The 21448-nt window shown below is 46.3% G+C and overlaps 2 protein-coding genes across 2 annotated transcripts in view; one reads left to right on the forward strand and one right to left on the reverse strand.

The window, feature by feature from the left end:
- Positions 1–2909, reverse strand: part of B3GALT2 (beta-1,3-galactosyltransferase 2) — an 8461-nt gene extending 5552 nt beyond the window's left edge. The window contains exon 1 of the mRNA XM_038758426.1: positions 2333–2909. The gene's annotated coding sequence lies outside the window, so the exon portion shown is untranslated. The remainder of the gene's footprint in view (positions 1–2332) is intronic.
- The window catches only part of CDC73 (cell division cycle 73), a 127493-nt gene that overhangs the window by 73538 nt on the left and 32507 nt on the right, over positions 1–21448 (forward strand). The gene's annotated exons all lie outside the window — the stretch shown is intronic.

Consider the following 21448-nt stretch of genomic DNA (forward strand, 5'->3'; position numbering starts at 1 on the left):
TCATATGTTTGGAAGCAAAATACGAAGGCCCTAGCCAGGAAAAGGTGCCAGTTGTTGTTAGTGATCAGAAAGTATACCATTTAATAGTAACTGTAGATAATATTGAAAAGCATTCACATTTAAATCGGGCATGGTTTACTGTAGATTTCTTTGCCTGATTTTCAAGGGACAGTTTCTAAACCCCTACTGTATTTTGAATTGCCGTGTCAAATTCTGTCTTGCAGGTCATAAGGATTCAGGGGATTTAAAATCCACTATTCACCCATCTTAAAGTGTTGTATATTTAGCAAGGTACTTCCCCTTCAGCGTAAGCCCAGTGACAGAAGTTTCTCTAGGCTATTGTTGTTTCAACATTTTCTGTGATAAAGTAGGTTGATGTTTGTATGTATGTCGTGAACATACACTGATGTTAAGTTTTGAAAAAGTATTGCAGTTCCACATCTGAATTCATAATGGTGCCCATCAATACTTGTTAAAGGCCACGAGAGCTTTACATTTACACATACTCTTCCTATATTCACAAAAAATGTATTTTTGAAATTTTCAGCTCTCCTTTCAAACATTAATGTGCAGATAGGTATCATTTTAAAGTCTCCACCATAGTTTTTAGCATTTTGGGGATAGCGTTTAATGTTCAGTTTACAATTGAATTTCACTAATCTGGTGTTTAAGATGTGCACGGTTCCATAAAATGCCCCAGAATGGGCCTCTTATTGGAGCATTTATGATTTGGCTTTAAAGTTGATCTTCTCCCAGTAGTTGCTGAGCCAGATCTAGGGTAATGATTCAGTATCTAATATATTCAGCTTTCTGATCTTAAGGAGGTTTTTTTTTGTAGGGTTTTTTTTTTTTAAGAACTCATTGATTTTGTACATGGTGCTGGTGGCTTAACCTGGGAATGTGATTCTGGACTTTCACTCGTTGAAATTTTTCGTTTACCTTCCGATTAAAGGGAAAGTTCATAAGTACTACGGTAAATAGCAGGAAACGGATTGTGTCAGACCTAATATCCGGCATGTTCTTAGTGAGATTAATTATGCCTGTTCTCCCATGCATCACAGAAACCTACCATATTTTCACTCTTCATTGTAAAGAGTGAAATTTGCACTGATTTTCTTGTGCTTTCGTATAATACTAGATGAGTTCACTACCTTCAGTATTTGAAGTCTTTTAACAAGCTCTGAAAATTTTTCAGTTGCCAGTTATCACAACTGCATCTGGTTATGTTGAAATATTTCATTAGCTTTGGACTTTATTTCTTTACAATCTCTCTCCACCTTGAAAAATCACACGTTTATTCCCCATTAGCTTAGTCCTGTACAGAGTAGGCACATTTATATTTAACCCTCTTTAATGATTTATTGTGACGCGGGGTAAAATGTGCTGGTAAGCACTTTTGGTAGTTCTGTCTATTAGATCTCTCTGAATCAGATTTTAGAAGTTTTTTTTTCCGTTGTCAGGGAGAATCTGTATTACCTAGTTCATTTATTTCATCAGAGGCATTTGAAAGCCAAGAGAGGCAAACGTGAACGTTACGAGGGAAGTGTTTTCGAATCCCTCGATCGTAGGCTTTTTTAGCTCAAGATTGCATTTGTATGCCTAATGAAAATAGCCAGGCAATTCACTATTGGGCCCTATTACAGGCAATCTGTGTGCATTCGGGAGGGACGCTGAATTGAAGGTTTCTCCCTGGCATCTGTAGGTAGTTCCAGCCATACTATTCGTCAGATGTGTGCGTTAATTGAAATGCCCCCGTCTTAGACCGTGCCTGTCATTTTAGATCGGGGTGGGGAGGGCCTGAAGTGGGGTTTTTTGGGGACCGGGCGGTAGATGCTCAATGCCGGGCGTCGCTAATAGAAAATCTGAAACTGCAATTGTGTCGGAGAACGGATACAGGAGCGAAATACAGAGGAGGCTGAACGTGCCGATTTGCTAGTGCAGTTTTGGCTGTTCTGGTGGGTTTAACGATCGGAGTGCGTTACATAGCAGAGCCTCGATTTTTAACCAGCGCTTTAACGGTGCGTCAGATGAGGATCAAACGTGACCTAGCCGGAGGAAGGACCGTCACCCTTATTTTGTAAAAGTTGAATTTTCTCAGGCATCTCCACCGACGCATCTAGCCAGGATAGCCTCCTTCTTACCCTCCCTGCACCCTAAGGGCCATTTTCTCCCGGAGAGAACAAACGTTTAGGAAACGCACGCGTCGGAGATCGCGTCCCTCTTTTAACGCGACGATCGCGAAGCGTGATCGGTATCCGGTGGCTCCGGGATCGGAAAAGTGACAAGAAAGGAAAAGAAGCAAACGTACACGACACACAAGGGTTTGACGTACCTTCCTTAGTCAGGCCATTTATGGCGATAGGATTAGGCCCCCTGAAAATAGTTTTGGCACCTCATCGCTCCGGTCAGAAAGGTGCCCCGGATCCTGCGCGCATCCCCCACCGCTCTGCCTCCTGCGGCGGCTGGTCCCCAGCATCCGAGCCGTCCATCTGGCTGCTCGTCCCCGAGCCGCCCCCGCCTCCCTCGTGGGCGTGGGCTCGGTCCCGGCGGGTCTGGACTCCCGTTCGGGGGAACAAAGGAGCCCCGTCCGCCGGCGACGACCGACGCATCGAAGCCTTCTACGCGCGGCGGTCCCCCGGCCCGACGGTGCGGCGCAGCCGCCTCCCCGAGGTATCCATATTTCGCGTGGAGCTGGCCGAGCCGGCCCGTCAAGTAGCCCGAGCGGGCCCCGGGCCGGTCCTCCGGGAGCGAAGGATGCCCAGATGCCGCCTCTCTCCCCCCATCGCCGCCGGGGCCGCCTCGCCGAGCCCCACGGCCGTCGTCGGCCCTCGAGCCGCCACCGCATAGGCAGGCGGCGGTTTAAATGTGGGCTTTGACAGATGCTGTCTCCTGACAGAGCGGAATCCAACGTCACCGCTCGGCTGAAACCCACGTGATGGTGCGCGTTCATTTCGCCTGAATCCGAGAGCCGGGAAGCAGCTCAGGGGCTCGGCTTCTGCCCGACGAACGGTACCTGGTGGGCGACGGGCGTCGAATATTCCTAAATGAGCGGCTCCGAGTGGGTGCCTCCTCGCCTCTCTGGAGGCTTCTATTGTCCGGCATTTTTCTGGGCTGCTTCAAAGAAGCTCAAGCAGGGCATAGGAAGTTCCAGCTTTAATATGTAATGTAGTTTCCTTTAACCCTCGCGTTGCTTTTCCATCCGTCCCCGCGGAGGGATTGGGGCACGCTCATCCTACGGTGCGGGCCCCCCCCGAATTATTTTTCCTCTCCCTCTACCTGCACCTCTCAAAACCGTCCCCCTTAACGGACCCACAGTCTGCAGCCGTGCTTATTTGGTGGGGGGAGGGGAGGAAAAGCCGGGAGGGCTTGGGGCTTTTTTCCCTTCCAGCTCTGAAGCGGAGGTAAATCAACTTGACCGCTCAGAAATCAGACCGTGATGCAGCTTGTTCCCCCTTGATCCCGAGTAGTTCCCAGCATGCTAAAAATTTCAATTCCCCTTTTAGACGAAGCTTTGGTTTTGTCCTTAGCAATTCTGCTCTCAGGAAAGATGGGCACCCACTGCGAAAGAATCAATGTATTAATAATATCGCACTTGCCCAAGTCCTTTTTAGGAGTAATGAGGTTTTACCGATCATATTTACTCACCGTAAAAGATGACATTCCAAAATGTTGATTTTTCAGTAACGTTTTTAGACCGACAGGGTTTCTTTGGTCTCCTGCAGACCCGCCCAATCTGTTCACTTGGGGCAGCTACCTTTTTATGGAGCTCCTTTACTTTCTGTGTGTACAGTCGGGCCCAAAGACAATCAGTGGCATCTCCGAATTTAAGGTTTCGGATTCTCTGATTTTTATATCTCATCATATTTCTGGAAGAGTCGTATCTCCGAGCATCGAGTTCAAAAATGAACCTTGAAATTGTAAATTCCCTCTAAATTTGTTTGCGATGTATGGGGGATCCCAAGTCAATTATTTTGAGTTTAATCGTGCGTGCGTGCGTGGGTGATACGTGTTAGATATGTATGCCACGTCATTTCCTCTTTAATTATCACATGGGAAGTATTCTGTCCTCTAAACCTGAGTAGATTATAGTAAAATCTGAGGGGGCAATTCTAGATAGTAATTTGGGATTTTTGTGTCTTAAAGGAAGGTGGCCTTTCTCATTTGTCTTCAATTTCCATTTGGGAGGCATTCTATTTCCTTCTTCAGGAGGCAAGAAGAAAGTCTATTCCGAACAGCGTAGAGGCCGTTTTGCTAAATTCTGAAAGCGAGAGTGAGATGATGGGAAGTAATTTATCGATTCCATACTTAGCCTTGAGGTTTCTTTTTTCTTTTAGCTAAAATGGGAATGGGCCAGATCACCCAGGTAAACACATGGGTCCTTCAAAAACCTCATTTCAGCCATTAGTTTCCATCTCATCCCTGATGAAACCTTTTCGAGGGTTATGAAAGTTAATTGTTGAGTGGGCTTACTATTGCCCTGCAGTTAAAATGCTGAAGAACAATAAAAGGGTTGTAGAAAGGTTGAAGGAGAGACTTGAGAGGGATAAGGGGTCTGGGTAATTGTGGGGTTTGTATTTTGTTTTTTGGTTTTTATTTAGTAACCAATCAATAACATTTATTGAAGGCTTACTCTGTGCAGAGCATTGTACTCTTCGTTACTTGATCCATATTGCAAACTGGCAATTGCTGAAATCCCTGTGTAATAATTTTTGAAAAATGTGCATATTATTTTGTATATGTAGATCTCATTTCTTAGCATTCATTCAGTCGTATTTATTGAGCGCTTACTGTGTGCAGAGCACTGTACTTAGCGCTTGGGAAGTCCAAGTTGGCAACATATAGGGACGGTCCTACCCAACAGTGGGCTCACAGTCTAGAAGGGGGAGACAGACAACAAACAAAGCATAAACAATAATAAATAAATAATAAATAATAAATGCCATCATTATTATTATTATATTAAGAGCTCAATAAATACGATTGAATGACTGAATGAAGTGGCGGAGCCGGGATTTGAACCCGTGACCTCTGACTCCAAAGCCCGGGCTCTTTCCATTCATTCATTCATTCAATCGTATTTATTCAGTCATTCATTCATTCAACCGTATTTATTGAGCGCTTACTGTGTGCAGAGCACTGCACTTAGTGCTTGGGAAGTCCAAGTTGGCAACATATAGAGACGGTCCCTACCCAACAGTGGGCTCACAGTCTAGAAGGGGGAGACAGACAACAAAACAAAGCATATTAACAAAATAATATAAGTAGAATGAATGTGTACAAGTAAAATAAATATATAAATAGGGTAATAAATACATACAAACATATATACATGTATATATATATACATATATGCAGGTGTATCTACTCCAGGGTTTAGAACAGTGCTTGGCACATAGTAAGCACTTATTTAGTGCTTATATTTCGTGCTTTTTGTGGGGCGGCGGGGGCACAAATGATCCGTTTCTAATTGGCTGCTTTGAAAGCCATCCCTTTAAACTGGTTTACGTGATGATGGAGTCTCTTGTAATGAAAGATGGGTGGGCCTCAGTTCAGTCACAAAGTCCTCAAGACCGAGAGCCCTGGCAAAGGAATTGAGAAACTGGCTTTGGACGGGCGGTGTGTGTCCATTTATTCTTGTATTGTACTCTCCCAACCGCTTAGGACAGTGCTTTGCACACAGTAAGCGTTCAATAAATAGGATTGGATGGATGAGTACAGCGCTAGTAGTCCAGCCAGCGATGGGCCACTTAGACTCTCTTCTCTCTCATTCATTCATTCAATCGTATTTATCGGGTGCTTACTTAGAGGGCTTAGACTCTCATGCTGGGGAAACACCGTGGCCCAGGGGATAGAGCACAGGCCTGGGAGTTAGAAGGACCTGGGTTCTAATCATACCTCAATCCACTTACCTGCTGGGTGACCCTGAGCAAGCCCCTTGGCTGCTCTGTGACTCGGCTCCCTCATCTGTATAATGGGGATGAAGACTGAGCCCCGTGCGGGGCAGGGACTGTGTCCAACCCTGTTACCTTTAGCACGGTGCCTGGCACGTAGTAAGCACCTAACAAATGCCACAATCGTTATTATTATGTGTGGCAGCGCCAGACCTGCTGGGGCGGTGAGGGCAACGGCCAAGAAGGTGGGCCGGAGGGTGGCACGGGGCCTGCCCGTCTTGGGGGCCTGGCGTCCAAGGAACAGAAGAGAAAAGTGCCGAAGCCCCAGGGGCCTTGCAGGTGGTTGTGACCTTAGCAACTTTTAGCAGCTGTTGCGGTATTCGCCTCCCATCAGGCTGGCCCACCCACCCTCCACCCCCCCAAACCCCCCGCACGCACACTTTTGCTGGTTTCACATCCCTCATCACGGCAAGATGTGGCTTCGGGTGGTGGTGGGGGGGTAGAAACTAGTGACGCACTTGTAGTTTCAAATGCCATTTCACAGGCTCCCCATAAAGGCCGCATTTTACCGAGCCGCCGTTTTCGAATCTGTCAAGCGCTTGCGACGTTTCAGTGCCGGCGTTTTTATTGACTTCCCATCCGGATTTCCCGCCACGCATGTTACTGAATCCCAGGTGTATTTACCCAGTGGGGGAAGCGGAACCGGCCGTGATCCCGGTGGCGTTTCTTTTTGTTTAAATTATCCGCCAAGCTAGCTCTCTTCCTCCCTTCAAGGCCCTGCTGAGAGCTCACTTCCTCCAGGAGGCCTTCCCAGACTGAGCCCCTTCCTTCCTCTCCCCCTCGTCCCCCTCTCCATCCCCCTCATCTTACCTCCTTCCCTTCTCCACAGCACCTGTATATATGTATGCACATATTTATTACTCTATTTATTTTACTTGTACATATCTATTCTATTTATTTTGTTAGTATGTTTGGTTTTGTTCTCTGTCTCCCCCTTTTAGACTGTGAGCCCACTGTTGGGTAGGGACTGTCTCTATATGTTGCCAATTTGTACTTCCCAAGCGCTTAGTACAGTGCTCTGCACACAGTAAGCGCTCAATAAATACGATTGATGATGATGATGATGATGTTCATCACCAACAGCATTTATTAAGCGCTAACTGTGGTTTTTTTTTCCCCTTTTCTGAACTACTCTATATTCAAATGTGGTAAATACTATTTCACTGTTTATGCCAGGGGTATTTTCCGTGCGTGTTGAATATATACGATATTCCATTTTAAATGAACACGTTTGATAATGAGCATTATAAATAATTGAAAACGGGCCATCTCAAAATGGCCACAAGTGTCAGTGTTGCCTGCCATATTTTCCCGCTGAGGTTTTCACCCCTGTTCGGTAGCTTCTGTGAAGCAAACACATTGTCGCTTAAAAATCCACTCAATTTTAAAATGATGCCGGGGCTTACGTGTCTCTTTCAAAGCCTATCATCCACATTTTGTCACCCATCTGTGGGTTCAGAAGTAAAATTGCGAGTAGATTGTACTGTATTGTTCAAAGATCAACAAGATGGTTTTTAGATCATTGATACATTTTTAGAGTTCTTTAATAATAATAATGATGGCATTTGTTAAGCGCTTGCTATGTGCAAAGCAATGTTCTAAGCACTGGAGGGGGATCAGGTGTCCCACGTGGGGCTCACAGTCTTAACCCCCATTTTACAGGTGAGGGAACTGAGGCACAGAGAAGTTAAGTGACTTGCCCAAGGTCGCACAGCTGACAGTTGGTGGAGCTGGGATTTGAACCCCCGACCATTTAGTGCTTTTGTGTAAGTTCGGATGGATTTGAATCATTAATGTGAGCTGCTTACTTCGGAGTCCGTACTGGTACCTAGAGTTGATCTTTTCACCGTGTGCTGAGTCTGTCCTAAACTTCCTTCAAATTCAGACAAATGCACTGAGGTACCCCGCCCTCCCTTCAGAAAGGAAAACAAACAAACAACCAAAAAACCCACAATAAATCCCGTCTTAAAGCTTTTCCCTTTTTTGTTGGGTTGGTTTTTGAGGCCAAGCGATTGGCCAGAAAGTAGGTACGGGCCTTTCGAAATCCAAACCAGTCGCGATCCGGAGAATACGCGTAATATTGATTCATCTTTTCCGCTCCACCTCCACCCAAGACTGGCAGATAATGCCAATCCGTCAGTCAGTAGTTGTCAGTGAGCATCTCCTGGGCGCAGAGAAGTGGAAGACAGGTAATTTACAGGAAGCCGGCGGAAAGAACAGAGCTCCCGCAGTACCGAGGGCTTGGGAAGATTGTAAGCCTTCTGACGGCAGGTCCCTGGTGCTTAGTAGAGTGCTGTACGCATAAAGCTGCCAAACCGAGTGCGTGAACGAAGGAATAAATGAGCGGTATTTATCGAGTACCTACGCTCGATTGGTGCTTGGGAGGGTACACGAGTTGTCGTGAGTAGGGAACGTGCGTCTCCGCTCTGTTATATTGTGCTCTGCCAAACATCTCTGCACGCCGACAACACTCAAGAAATCTGACTGGTTGGTCGATAGATACAAAGAAGCTAAGAGACATGATTCCTGCCCCCAAGGAGCTGATAGTCTAGTGGGGGAGACAGATGCTTAAGTAAATGGCATAGAGGAAGAGTAATAGGGTATATGATGTGCACATAAATGTCTCATTCATTCATTCATTCATTCAGTTGTGTTTATTAAACATTTACTGTGTGGAGAGCACTGTACTAAGTGCTTGGGAGAGTTCAACACAACAGTAAACAGTGACAATCCCTAGAGCTCACAGTCTCGAATCTCCCCACACGGCATTACATTCCATGGCAGCCATCCCTCTAGTCCGCATTTACTCTTGAAAAGCAAATTAGTTCAGTAGGTAGCTTTTCTTTGGACGATCATCTCTGCATTCCTAAAGACATTTTATTTATGGATCTTGGTATGAAATCTTGTCAAATCGTGTCCACTGATTTCCATTTTGCCTTCTCCAGCAGTTTTGTGAGGTGCAAACTCCCTGTACATAAACCAGGTTGTCTCTCTCCCCGCTCCCAGTATGCTATGCTTTTCTGAATATTCCTTTTTTTTACGATATTTAAGTGCTTACTCTGTGCCAGGCACTGTACAATACAAACTAATAATAATAATACTACTTATGGCATTTGTTAAGCGCTTACTATGTGCCAAGCACTGTTCTAAGCGCTGGGGTGGATACAGGGTAATTGGGTTGTCCCACGTGGGGCTCACAGGCTTCATCCCCACTTTACAGATGAGGTAACTGAGGCACAGAGAAGCTAAGTGACTTGCCCAAAGTCCCACAGCTGACAAGTGGCAGAGCCGGGATTAGAACCCATGACCTCTGACTCCCAAGTCCGGGCTTTTTCCACTAAGTCAACACTGCTTCTCCAAAGCACTCAGTACACTACTCCTCACACAGCTGGCGCTCAATAAATCCCACTGATCGATCGATTTGGATCAAACGTAGCCTCCGCCCCACATCCTTCATTTTACTCTGCCCCAAGTCCACTTGTATATTCCACCAGCCTGTAGACTGTAACCTCCTTCGAGACTGTTAGCTCCTTGTGAGCAGGGGAACATCCCTACCGACTCTGTTGTTTGTACTCTCCCAACCCGCCTAGTACGGTGCCCTGCAATAAGCGCTCAATAATCAGGTTGGACACAGTCAATGTCCCCATTTTACAGATGAGGTCACTAAGGCACAGACAAGGTGCCCAGGGTCGCACAGCAGACGAGTGGCAGAGCCGGTATTAGAACCCAGGCCCGTGCACTATCCACTAGACCCCCCTCTTCTCAATGATATAAGAACATTATTTATTTATTTATCTATTTATTTTACTTGTACATATCTATTCTATTTATTTGATTTTGTTAGTATGTTTGGTTTTGTTCTCTGTCTCCCCCTTTTAGACTGTGAGCCCACTGTTGGGTAGGGACTTTATATGTTGCCAATTTGTACTTCCCAAGCGCTTAGTACAGTGCTGTGCACATAGTAAGCGCTCAATAAATACGATTGATGATTACGTCCATTATTCTAGTAGTCTTCCAGTTGGAGAAATCAGATTTCCCAGCTTGTAAGCAATCTGCCAGTCATCTCCGCCAGCTGTATTTGTTGGGATCGTACTGTGGGCAGAGCGCTGAACTAAGCTCTTGGGAGAGTCCTCTACAACAGAGTTGGTAGATATGTTCCCTGCCCACTTTGAGCCTAGAGCGGGAGACAGATGTTACTATAAATAATTTATAATGTATAATGTCCAGACATGTCCATCTCCTCCCAGATGAGAGGGTTTCCAGTCCTCCACCAGTCTCGGCTCCGGGAGGGAGAGTCAAGCAGAGGCCTGTCCATTCCATTCCTAGTTTGGGCGAACAAGGCAAAACTCCCCTATGCTGGGCAGCAGCGGCAGAAGCTCGAGTTTATCGCTTGGAAGGGAGCAATGGTAAACCAATTCCACGTTTTTACCGAGAAAACTCAATGGATCCACTGTTCATTCATTCATTCATTCAATGTGCAGAGCACCGGACTAAGCACTTGGGAAGTACAAGTTGGCAACATATAGAGACGGCCCCTACCCAACAGCGGGCTCACAGTCTAGACGGACAACAAAGCAAAACATATAAACCTAATAAAATAAATAGAATAAATACGTACAAGAAAAATGAAATGAATACTAGAAGGATCGCGGATGGAGAGCGGGGCGTTCTGGGAGAGATGTGTCCGTGGAGTCGTTGTGGGGCGGGGACGACTCGACAGCAGAATACAAGGCAAGATGTGCGGATAAGTTGCCTACAGTCTTCCAACGTAGCCCTAGGTTATTCAGTCTCACCGGGAATTTCTCCACTTTCCCTCAGAACTCTCCATCCGATCCCGGGGATTTGTATCCAACGCACTGGGTCAAGTCTGTTGGCTCCACTCGCACCGCGGTTCGATCCTCCCCTCTGCCCCGATCTGAATTATTTTTCCCTTAGCAGCGCGAGGCCGAGCGGATTGCCTGCAGGGCCTGGTTTGTTCAGATTCCTCTGAAACCACGGTATCATAATTGCGTTCTTTTTAATCAATGGTACGAACGGTGGGTCAGTAGAGTTTTCTCGGCAGGATCCTGTGCTGGAGGAAACAACCGTCTTCGAACCCTGTAGCGGTTTAGTAAAGGGGGTGCATTTGTTTGCCTTGTGCTATTTTAGGGTTGTGTGCGGTCTCCTCGGCCGCATCAGCCCAACAGTTCTGTCGGTAGCCAGTTTTTGGTCCATCATTTTGTAATTCTAAAAGAAGTTGCTATTCAACGACGTCTAAATTCGGTGCCGTGAGGCATAGGTCGGACTCCGTCGATCCCTGCGCATTTTCTATCTTTAGCATTAGAGAAGGCTCGAGAGTGGGGACGGCTTCCTCGCGTTCCTCAGCGTAGCAGCCCTCGACGCTATGGCTCGGTTGAGTTGGTGTGGAAGCCGAAGAGACGGGGCGGTGAAACGTTTCGGGGCTTCCAAATAAAAACAGTTCAGAGCGGTCGCACTGAATTTGAAATTCGCAGCAAAAATGCAGCGGCATGTATAGAAACCAAGATCGGTTTAAGTATTTCAAGCGTTTTGAATAAGGGATGTTAGTTTTTTGGAAGGCCCATCCGTGTGTGGGGATGTGCACCTAAAATATTAAATTTTGTTAAAATTGGACTCTATTAACTACTTGTTTATTGCCAGTATGAAACATTTGAACATTATGTCGGTCATTCATTTTTTTTTTAAAAAAAAGAGAACCACCACCTCGGGTCATGTTGTTTTCAAAGGTATTTGTTAAAGCGCTTACTAAATGTCAAAGACTGTTCTAAGCAAGCATTCATTCATTCAGTCGTATTTATTGAGCGCTTACTGTGTGCAGAGCCTGTACTAAGCGCTTGGGAAGTCCAAGTTGGCAACATATAGAGACGGTCCCTACCCAGCAACGGGCTCACAGTCTAGGAGGGGGAGACAGACATCAAAACAAAACACGGGGACAGGTGTCAAGTCATCAGAATAAATAGAAGTAAAGCTGGAAGCGCATCATTAACAAAATAAATAGAATGGTAAATATGTACAAGTAAAATAAATGGAGTAATAAATCTGTACAAACCTATATACAGGTGCTGTGGGGTGGGGAAGGAGGTAGGAAAAAGGGGGCTCAGTGTGGGAAGGCCTCCTGGAGGAGGTGAGCTCTCAGTAGGGCTTTGAAGGGAGGAAGAGAGCAAGCACTGGGGTAGGTACAAGTTAATTAGGTCAGACACAATCCCCGTCCCTCGTGGTCTCAGAAGGAGGGAGAACAGGTATCCCCATTTTATAGTTGAGGAAACCGAGGCCCAGAGAAGTGAAGCGACTTGCCCAGGGTCACGCAGCAGACGAGCGGCGGAGCCGGGACTAGAACCCAGGTCCTCCTGACCCCCAGGGCCGGGCTCTCTCCACCAGGCCCCGCCGCTCCTCGTTTCAGGGATTCATAATCAATCGATCGTATTTATTGAGCGCTTACTGTGTGCAGAGCACTGTACTGAGCGCTTGGAAAGTACATACCCGGTGACACTCGGCGTGATTGGTATTATGGCAGCGCTAAGGGCCATTTCTCCCCCACTAACCCTCCCCTCAGAACCAGGGTGGCCCCCTCAGTGACGGGGGGAGCTTTTGACTATGCAGTCACCCCCCCGGGGGAGTCTGAAAATAGCCGGCCAGTAGGGATAGCGAAGTCATTCGTATTTATTAGAATTAGATTAGAATTCTAATTAGAATTAGGATTGGAAGTTGATTCAGTGTTCTGGCACACAGTGAACACTGAACTCATACCATTAAGAAAAAGAGAGAGAGAGTGGAAGGGTGAGTTGGAGGAGATGAGGAGAAAAACTCACCGTGCTGTCCTTTCAGTTGGCTCTTCTGGATTTTTTTAGTATGTAAGTAGCCGAGGTTTGGTTACCTGAATTAGAAAGGAAGGAACTGAAAAGAGAAACAAGGAAGCTTTCTTCCTCAGATGATCTGAATCCCAAGTTCATTCCTGAGCCCCTTCCTTCCTCTCCCCCTCGTCTCCCTCTCCATCCCCCCCCATCTTACCTCCTTCCCTTCCCCACAGCACCTGTATATATGTATATATATTTGTACATATTTATTACTCTATTTATTTTACTTGTACATATCTATCCTATTTATTTTATTTTGTTAGTATGTTTGGTTTTGTTCTCTGTCTCCCCCTTTTAGACTGTGAGCCCACTGTTGGGTAGGGACTGTCTCTATATGTTGCCAATTTGGACTTCCCAAGCGCTTAGTACAGTGCTCTGCACATAGTAAGCGCTCAATAAATACGATTGATTGATTGATTGATATTCCCAATGCTCCGTCACCCAAGGAGGAGCGAGTGTTCAGTTGTCTTCTAGGCAGCGTCTAGACTTCCCCCGAGACAACTAGAAAGTGCTAGGTACGTCGCAGATTCCGGTGTCCCAATATTTTCACACGTCTCCCTCTCCATCCCCCCCATCTTACCTCCTTCCCTTCCCCACAGCACCTGTATATATACTTGTACATATTTATTACACTATTTATTTATTTATTTTACTTGTACATATCTATCCTATTTATTTTATTTTGTTAGGATGTTTGGTTTTGTTCTCTGTCTCCCCCTTTTAGACTGTGAGCCCACTGTTGGGTAGGGACCGTCTCTATATGTTGCCAATTTGGACTTCCCAAGCGCTTAGTGCAGTGCTCTGCACATAGTAAGCGCTCAATAAATGCGATTGATTGATTGATTGATTATTGAGCGCTTACCGTGTGCAGAGCACCGTACCCGGTGCTTGTGCAATATAATAATAATGATGATGGCATTTATTAAGCGCTTACTATGTGCAGAGCACTGTTCCAAGCGCTGGGGAGGTTCCAAGGTGATCAGGCTGTCCCACGGGGGGCTCACAGTCTTAGTCCCTGTTTTACAGCCGAGGTAACTGAGGCACAGGGAAGTTAGGTGACTTGCCCGAAGTCACACAGCAGGCAAGCGGCGGTGTCTGAATTAGAACCCACAACCTCTGACTCCAAAGCCCGGGCTCTTTCCACTGAGCCACGCTGCTTCTCTTGTTTTGTTGTCTGCCTCCCTCTTCTAGACTGTGCACCCGTTTTTGGGTAGGAATGGTCTCTGCTGCCGAACTGTACTTTCCAAGCGCTCAGTCCGGTGCTCTGCACACAGTAGGTGCTCAATAAATACGACTGAATGAATGAATGAATGAATCCCCCTTGGTAAACATAATAATGGCGATATTTGTTAAGCGCTTACTTGGTTTCGGGCACCATACTAGGCGCTGGGGTGGATACAAGCCAAACAGGCTGGGCCCAGTTTCCGTCCCACATGGGGTTCACAGTCTCAACTCCCGTTTTACAGATGAGGTAACTGAGGCACGGAGAAGTGGGTTCACAGTCTCAACTCCCATTTTACAGATGAGGCAACTGAGGCAGAGAGAAGTGGGTTCACAGTCTCAACTCCCATTTTACAGATGAGGCAACTGAGAGAAGTGGGAATGTAACAGACATGTGCCCTGCCCGCAACAGGGTTACAGTCCGGAGGGGGAATGGGCAGTCAGTCTCCCCAGGCTGCTACCCTGGCAGCTGCCAACCGGTGCGGACCAGGATCCGGCAGGTGCTGTCGTCACTTTGCTGGAAATCCCGTTTGAGAAGCAGCGGGGCTCCGTGGAGAAGAGCCCGGGCTTTGGAGTCCGAGGTCATGGGTTCAAATCCCGGCTCCGCCACTTGTCAGCTGTGTGACTTGGGGCAAGTCACTTCACTTCTGTGGGCCTCATTCCCTCATCTGTAAAGTGGGGATGAAGACTGTGAGCCCCACGTGGGACAGCCTGATCACCTTGTATCCCCCCAGCGCTTAGAACGGTGCTTTGCACATAGTAAGCGCTTAATAAATGCTTTAAGCGCTTAGTACAGTGCTCTGCACATAGTAAGCGCTCAATAAATACGATTGATGATCCGGTCTCTGGGGGTCTTGGCCTGCACTGCCACACCGTGCAGCATCCCCGCCCTCCTCCTGCTGCCGTACTCCGTTCCCCAAGTCCCAACCTCCGTTACTTACCATGGGAGGCTCGGCCATCGTCTGCCCATCACCCAGTAGCGTTTATTGAGCACTTACTAAATGCAGAGGACACTGTACTGAGCGCTTGGGAGAGCACAGTCACCACGTGGCAGAGACTCCAGGAAATATCCCTTCTGTTCTCCTGAGCTCCTGCTCAATCAATCAGTCAATCAATGGTATTTTTGCTCAGCACACAGTCGGCGCTCAGTGAATACAATTGAATGAATGAAAGAATGGAGTGCGTACTGTGCGCAGAGCACTGTACTAAGCGCGTGGGAGCAGGATCGGCAGAAACGCTCCCTGCCCGTACTGAGCATACAGCATTCAGGGCAGACGTTAATCTGAATAAGTAATTTGTAATATATAATTTAAAGCTAGGCGTAGAAGTGCTTTGGGGATGGGGGTGGAATAATAATAATAATAATAATAATAATAATGGCATTTATTAAGCACTTACTATGTGCAAAGCACTGTTCTAAGCGCTGGGGGGGATACAAGGTGATCAGGTTGTCCCACGGGGGGCTCACAGTCTTAATCCCCATTTTACAGATGAGGGAACTGAGGCACAGAGAAGTTAAGTGACGTGCCCAAAGTCACACAGCCGATAAGTGGCGGAGCCGGGATTCGAACCCATGACCTCTGACTCCCAAGCCCGTGCTCTTTCCACTGAGCCACGCTCCTTCTCCATATCAACCGTCCAAAGGTCACAGATCCAAATGCGTCGCATATTCCCCTCATCTTACCTCCTTCCCTTCCCCACAGCGCCTGTATATATGTATATATGTTTGTACATATTTAATACTCTATTTTACTTGTACATATCTATTCTATTTATTTTATTTGGTTAGTATGTTTGGTTTTGTTCTCCGTCTCCCCCTTTTAGACTGTGAGCCCACTGTTGGGTAGGGACTGTCTCTATGTGTTGCCAACTTGTACTTCCCAAGCGCTTAGTACAGTGCTCTGCACACAGTAAGCGCTCAATAAATACGATTGATTGATTGATTGATTGATATTCGCAATGCTCCGTCACCCAAGGAGGAGCGAGTGTTCGGTTGTCTTCTAGGCAGCGTCTAGACTTCCCCCGAGACAACTAGAAAGTGCTAGGTACGTCGCAGATTCCGGTATCCCAATATTTTCACACTTCCAGGTATATATGTATACCTGTATATATGTTTGTACATATTTATTACTCTATTTATTTATTTTACTTGTACATATCTATTCTATTTATTTTATTTTGTTAGTATGTTTAGTTTTGTTCTCCGTCTCCCCCTTTTAGACTGTGAGCCCACTGTTGGGTAGGGACTGTCTCTATATGTTGCCAACTTGTGCTTCCCAAGCGCTTAGTACAGTGCTCTGCACACAGTAAGCGCTCAATAAATACGATTGATTGATCGATGGATTGATTTGCTGCGGATAGAGCAGGAACCTGGGAGTCAGAAGGACCCTGGGTTCTAATCCATTTATCGGCTGTGGGACCTTAGCTGTAAAATGGGGACAAAGAGTGTGAGCCCTGGCTCAGGGGAAAAGAGCACCGGCTTTGGAGTCAGATGTCATGGGTTCAAATCCTGGCTCCAACACTCGTCAGCTGTGTGACTTTGGGCAAGTCACTTCACTTCTCTGGGCCTCGGTTCCCTCACCTGGAAAATGGGGATGAAGACTGTGAGCCCCCCGTGGGACACAACCTGATCACCTTGTAACCTCCCCAGCGCTTAGAACAGTGCTTTGCACATAATAAACACTTAATAAATGCCATTATTATTATTATTATGTACTCTTCCAAGCGCTTAATGCAGTGCTTTGCACCCAGTAAATGCGACTGAAGGAATGAATGGCGTTTATTGAGCACTTCTTTATGTGGAGTTTGGGAGAGTACAATGCAGTTGGTGGATGGGATGAGTAAATTGAGCTGGAGAGCCCTTCAAGCGTGGGCAGTGATTTGACGCCAAGAAGGACAAGTACATTGGATCGACTAAACTGGAGTAATAATAATAATAATAATAATAATAGCATTTGTTAAGCGCTTACTATGTACAAAGCACTGTTCTAAGCGCTGGGGGGGATACAGTGTGATCAAGTTGTCCCACGTGGGGCTCCCAGTCTTAACCCCCATTTTTCCAGATGAGGTCATTTGAGGCTCAGAGAAGTTAAGTGATTTGCCCAAGGTCACACAGCAGACTTGTGGTGGAGCCGGGATTCGAACCCATGACCTCTGACTCCAAAGCCCGGGCTCTTTCCCCTGAGCCACGCTGCTCCTGTGCAAGAGTTTACCTTAAAATGAACTGCTTCAGACCAACACCAACCTCCAGAGTTGTGTTTTTCTCACCAAATCCTCGAGATTGGAAACCTGATAACCCGCCCCGTTGCATCAGTGATGCTTTTTTATAAAAATTATGCTAATGACTCCCTTCACTCAGATGTGAAGTTTTAGTAATAATAATAATGATGGCATTCATTAAGCACTTACTATGTGCAAAGCACTGTTCTAAGCACTGGGGAGGTTACCAGCTGATCAGGTTGTCCCATGAGGGGCTCACAGTCTTAATCCCCATTTTACAGATGAGGGAACTGAGGGCCAGAGAAGTGAAGTAACTTGCCCAAAGTCACCCGGCTGACAATTGGCAGAGCCAGGATTTGAACCCGTGACCTCTGACTCCAAAGCCCGTGCTCTTTCCACTGATCCATGCTGCTTTTAAGATCCTTGTGCTTTTTCTTATCTCTCTCAATAACATAGCTCACCCAGCTAAGCTTCTCTAAATGTAGTGTCCCTACAGACACTCCGCAAAGCTCTCATCATTCATTCATTCAATCATATTTATCGAGCGATACTGTGCACAGGGCACTGTACTAAGCGTTTCGCCACCATCTTTCACCCTGTTGCCCCAGCTGTCCAAAACCGTATCACAGCCCCGGTGTCATACTCCCCCGGCCCTCTTCCTTTAATAATAATAATGATAATAATAATAATAATAATGATGTTGGTATTTGTTAAGCGCTTACTATGTGCAAAGCACTGTTCTAAGCGCTGGGGGGAACACAAGGAGATGAGGTTGTCCCAGCTGTCCAAAACCGTATCACAGCCCCGGTGTCATACTCGCCCGGCCCTCTTCCTTTAATAATAATAATAATGATAATAATAATAATAATAATGATGTTGGTATTTGTTAAGCGCTTACTATGTGCAAAGCACTGTTCTAAGCGCTGGGGGGAACACAAGGAGATGAGGTTGCCCCAGCTGTCCAAAACCGTATCACAGCCCCGGTGTCATACTCGCCTGGCCCTCTTCCTTTAATAATAATAATGATAATAATAATAATAATAATAAAGTTGGTATTTGTTAAGCGCTTACTATGTGCAAAGCACTGTTCTAAGCGCTGGGGGGAACACAAGGAGATGAGGTTGTCCCGGCTGTCCAAAACCGTATCACAGCCCCGGTGTCATACTCGCCTGGCCCTCTTCCTTTAATAATAATAATAATAATGTTGCCAATCTGTACTTCCCAAGCGCTTAGTACAGTGCTGTGCACATAGCGCTCAATAAATACGATTGATGATAATAATGATAATAATGATGGCATTCATTAAGCACTTACTGTGTGCAAAGCGCTGTTCTAAGCACTGGGGAGGTTACCAGGTGATCAGGGTGTCCCATGAGGGGCTCACAGTCTTAATCCCCGTTTTACAGAGGAGGGAACTGAGGCACAGAGAAGTCGCAGTGACTTGCCCAAGGTCACACAGCAGGCATGTGGGGGAGGCGGGATTCGAACCCATGACCTCTGACCCCCAAGCCCACGCTGTTTCCACTGAGCCACGCTGCTTCTGTTTAATATGCAGCTCCTTGCCGAGCTCCTCGCCCTTCGCCCGCTTCACCCCAGCCATGGAAGGTGTTTCCTTTACGAACACACCCTAGTTAGGCTGGCAGAGGGAGAAAACTAAGAAACTGCTTTTTTGACAAGTTGCCTTCGGTTCCCTGGTAGATAAGTTTTTTTCCCCCCCTCACTATCGTGAAAATACAGCCCACAAGTAACGCAGTTGAGTTTTCAGAAGTGGCATCACAATTTTTCTGATTAAAGAAGAAAATCTAACAGCGGTACGTATGCCCCGTCTGCGTCTGACGAATTATTTTCGCTACCTGTAAAGCAAGTCGCGTGATTTTTTTTTTTTGGATGAAGCAAAAATAGCTATTTCCGGGGCCCCCACTAAACGTTATTACTGCCAAAATGAGAAACGAGGCTTTTTCCTTTTTATCGATTTTCAATGCTGAAGACACCAGCTTGGAAAAAAAATAATAATGGGTGAAAGATTAGATCAGTCAGAAAGATAATTGTCGCACTCAGTGGACTATAGCCCAGACTTAAACTACCGCGCCTCGTGCTATTTTTCTGCTCTATTATTCTTTGAAGAACAATTCCCCCAACTTTCGCTATCCCGTCCTTCATTTTATATTCGCTTCTACCTTTTGTCAATTTCACTGGCTCCGCGTTTATCTTCACAGTCAATTTTTAATCGATCCCTCACTTCCAACGCGTCGGATCTTCTCACTCCCGCTTCCGTAACCTCTGCTTCTGGTGTTTGGTTGACTGGAGTGGGGAGGGGGGATTTTAGTGGCATTGGGTACCGGGGGAGGGAAACATTCATTCATTGTCGTATTTACTGAGCGCTTACTGTGTGCAGAGCACTGTACTAAGCGCTTGGGAAGTACAAGTTGTAAACAGACCTCAGGGGGATAACGTAACCGGAAAGCCCTGATGTGGGGAGACCCTGAGCTGGGAACAAGGCAGGGAAGCGGTGTGGCCTAATGGGTAGAGCAAGGGCCTGGGAATCAGAAGGGTCTGGGTGCTAATCCCACCTCCACCACTTGTCTGCTACATGGCAGATCACTTCCCTGGGCCTCCAGTTACCTCATCTGAAAAATGGGCATCAAGATTGTGAGCCCCACGTGGGATGGAGACTGATTAGTGTGATTAGTGTGATTAGACTGATTTTTTTTAGACTGTGAGCCCACTGTTGGGTAGGGACTGTCTCTATATGTTGCCAACTTGTACTTCCCAAGCGCTTAGTACAGTGCTCTGCACACAGTAAGCGCTCAATGAACACGATTGATGATGATGATGATTAGTGTGTATCTATCCCAGTGCCTAGAATAGTACCTGGCATATGATAGCGCTTAACACGTGCCATTTATTTTTCTTAAAAAAGGTCTGGAAATTCAGGTTATGCCACTGTGAGCCGTCACCCATACTGGTGCCGTGAAGCGGGGGATCCTCAATAAACTGAGCGATTTTCGCCTAACAATGCCCTTTCTGGTAGTCTCCAAAGTCTGTATGTGTTAGCCTGTTTTCTGGGACCGTTTTGCTTCTCCCGAAGGGAACAGCTTTCTTCCTTAAACAGTCACTTAAAGACACGACCGTGTGCGTACCCGCCGTCTGACATATTCTCTTACCCGAAGATGAGGTCGCCGCTCTAGAAAATCTGCGTCGAAATCGAATCTACTCTGCCGAGTTTTCTGCACCTGATGGGTGCGTAGGCGTCCATCTTCAGTGCTCCGTTTTATTTGGTAGGTATGGAGAGTAGCTTTTCGATCTTCTCTTGAAAGTGTCACCAAAGTGATACGTGACTCTAGTCCCGTTTTTTTGGTCGAAAACTTGGCAAGCCCCCAGTCATCTTAGCTTAAGAGGCCCTCTTTGTGTCGGTGGGAAACAGTTGATAGATCCAGGATGGAGAGCAGCGTACAAAGAAACCTACACCCAAAACTCTTTGTTATGAATGACACTGCTTGGAGGACAGATCTACAAAAGTTCCAGGCTCCCTGGGATGCATCCCTTTTTTTTTTAATGCTAAATGACAGGGATCGTGTCTGTCCACTCCCAAGTGCTTAATACGGCGCTCTGCACATAGCCCTCAATACTTGGCATTGATTGTGTGTTAAATTTCCCCACCATAACTTCAGCTGAACAAAACGGAACACAAAGTAATTGTGTTGAACAATTATTTCAACACATTTAAGGAAATCTAGAAAAAACAAGTGGGGAGGTGTGCCACTTGGCTCTAGCCATCCTCTAGATCAGAAGAGAAGCAATATGCCGTATTAATTGTAGATTTAGAGAACAGCACACCTCACACTTCAGTTATCGTTCTGATGGGAAAACACGAAGCTGTGGTGGCCAGCTTTCAATTTCGGATGTTTTGAGTTAAGATGGACAGCATGGACAACATCCCCAAATTCACACAATTTCAGCTTTACCACACATCGCTTCGACACGATGGCACTAAATCCTTAAGCGAGGGTTAAAAGAGGCACGTGGGAACTTTGAGGAAATGAGAAACAATTTTCAAATTGGAGAAAGTATGAAGGGTAGGGGGTTACAAATCAGGGTCGAAGTGGGTTGGGGACCGGGAAATTACTTGTCCATCAGCTGGAGTCATGAAAAATAGTAGAGACATCCGTTTTACGACTATTGGGG

Source organism: Tachyglossus aculeatus, chromosome 16 (genome assembly GCF_015852505.1).
Source record: "Tachyglossus aculeatus isolate mTacAcu1 chromosome 16, mTacAcu1.pri, whole genome shotgun sequence".
Classification (NCBI taxonomy): Eukaryota; Metazoa; Chordata; class Mammalia; order Monotremata; family Tachyglossidae; genus Tachyglossus; species Tachyglossus aculeatus.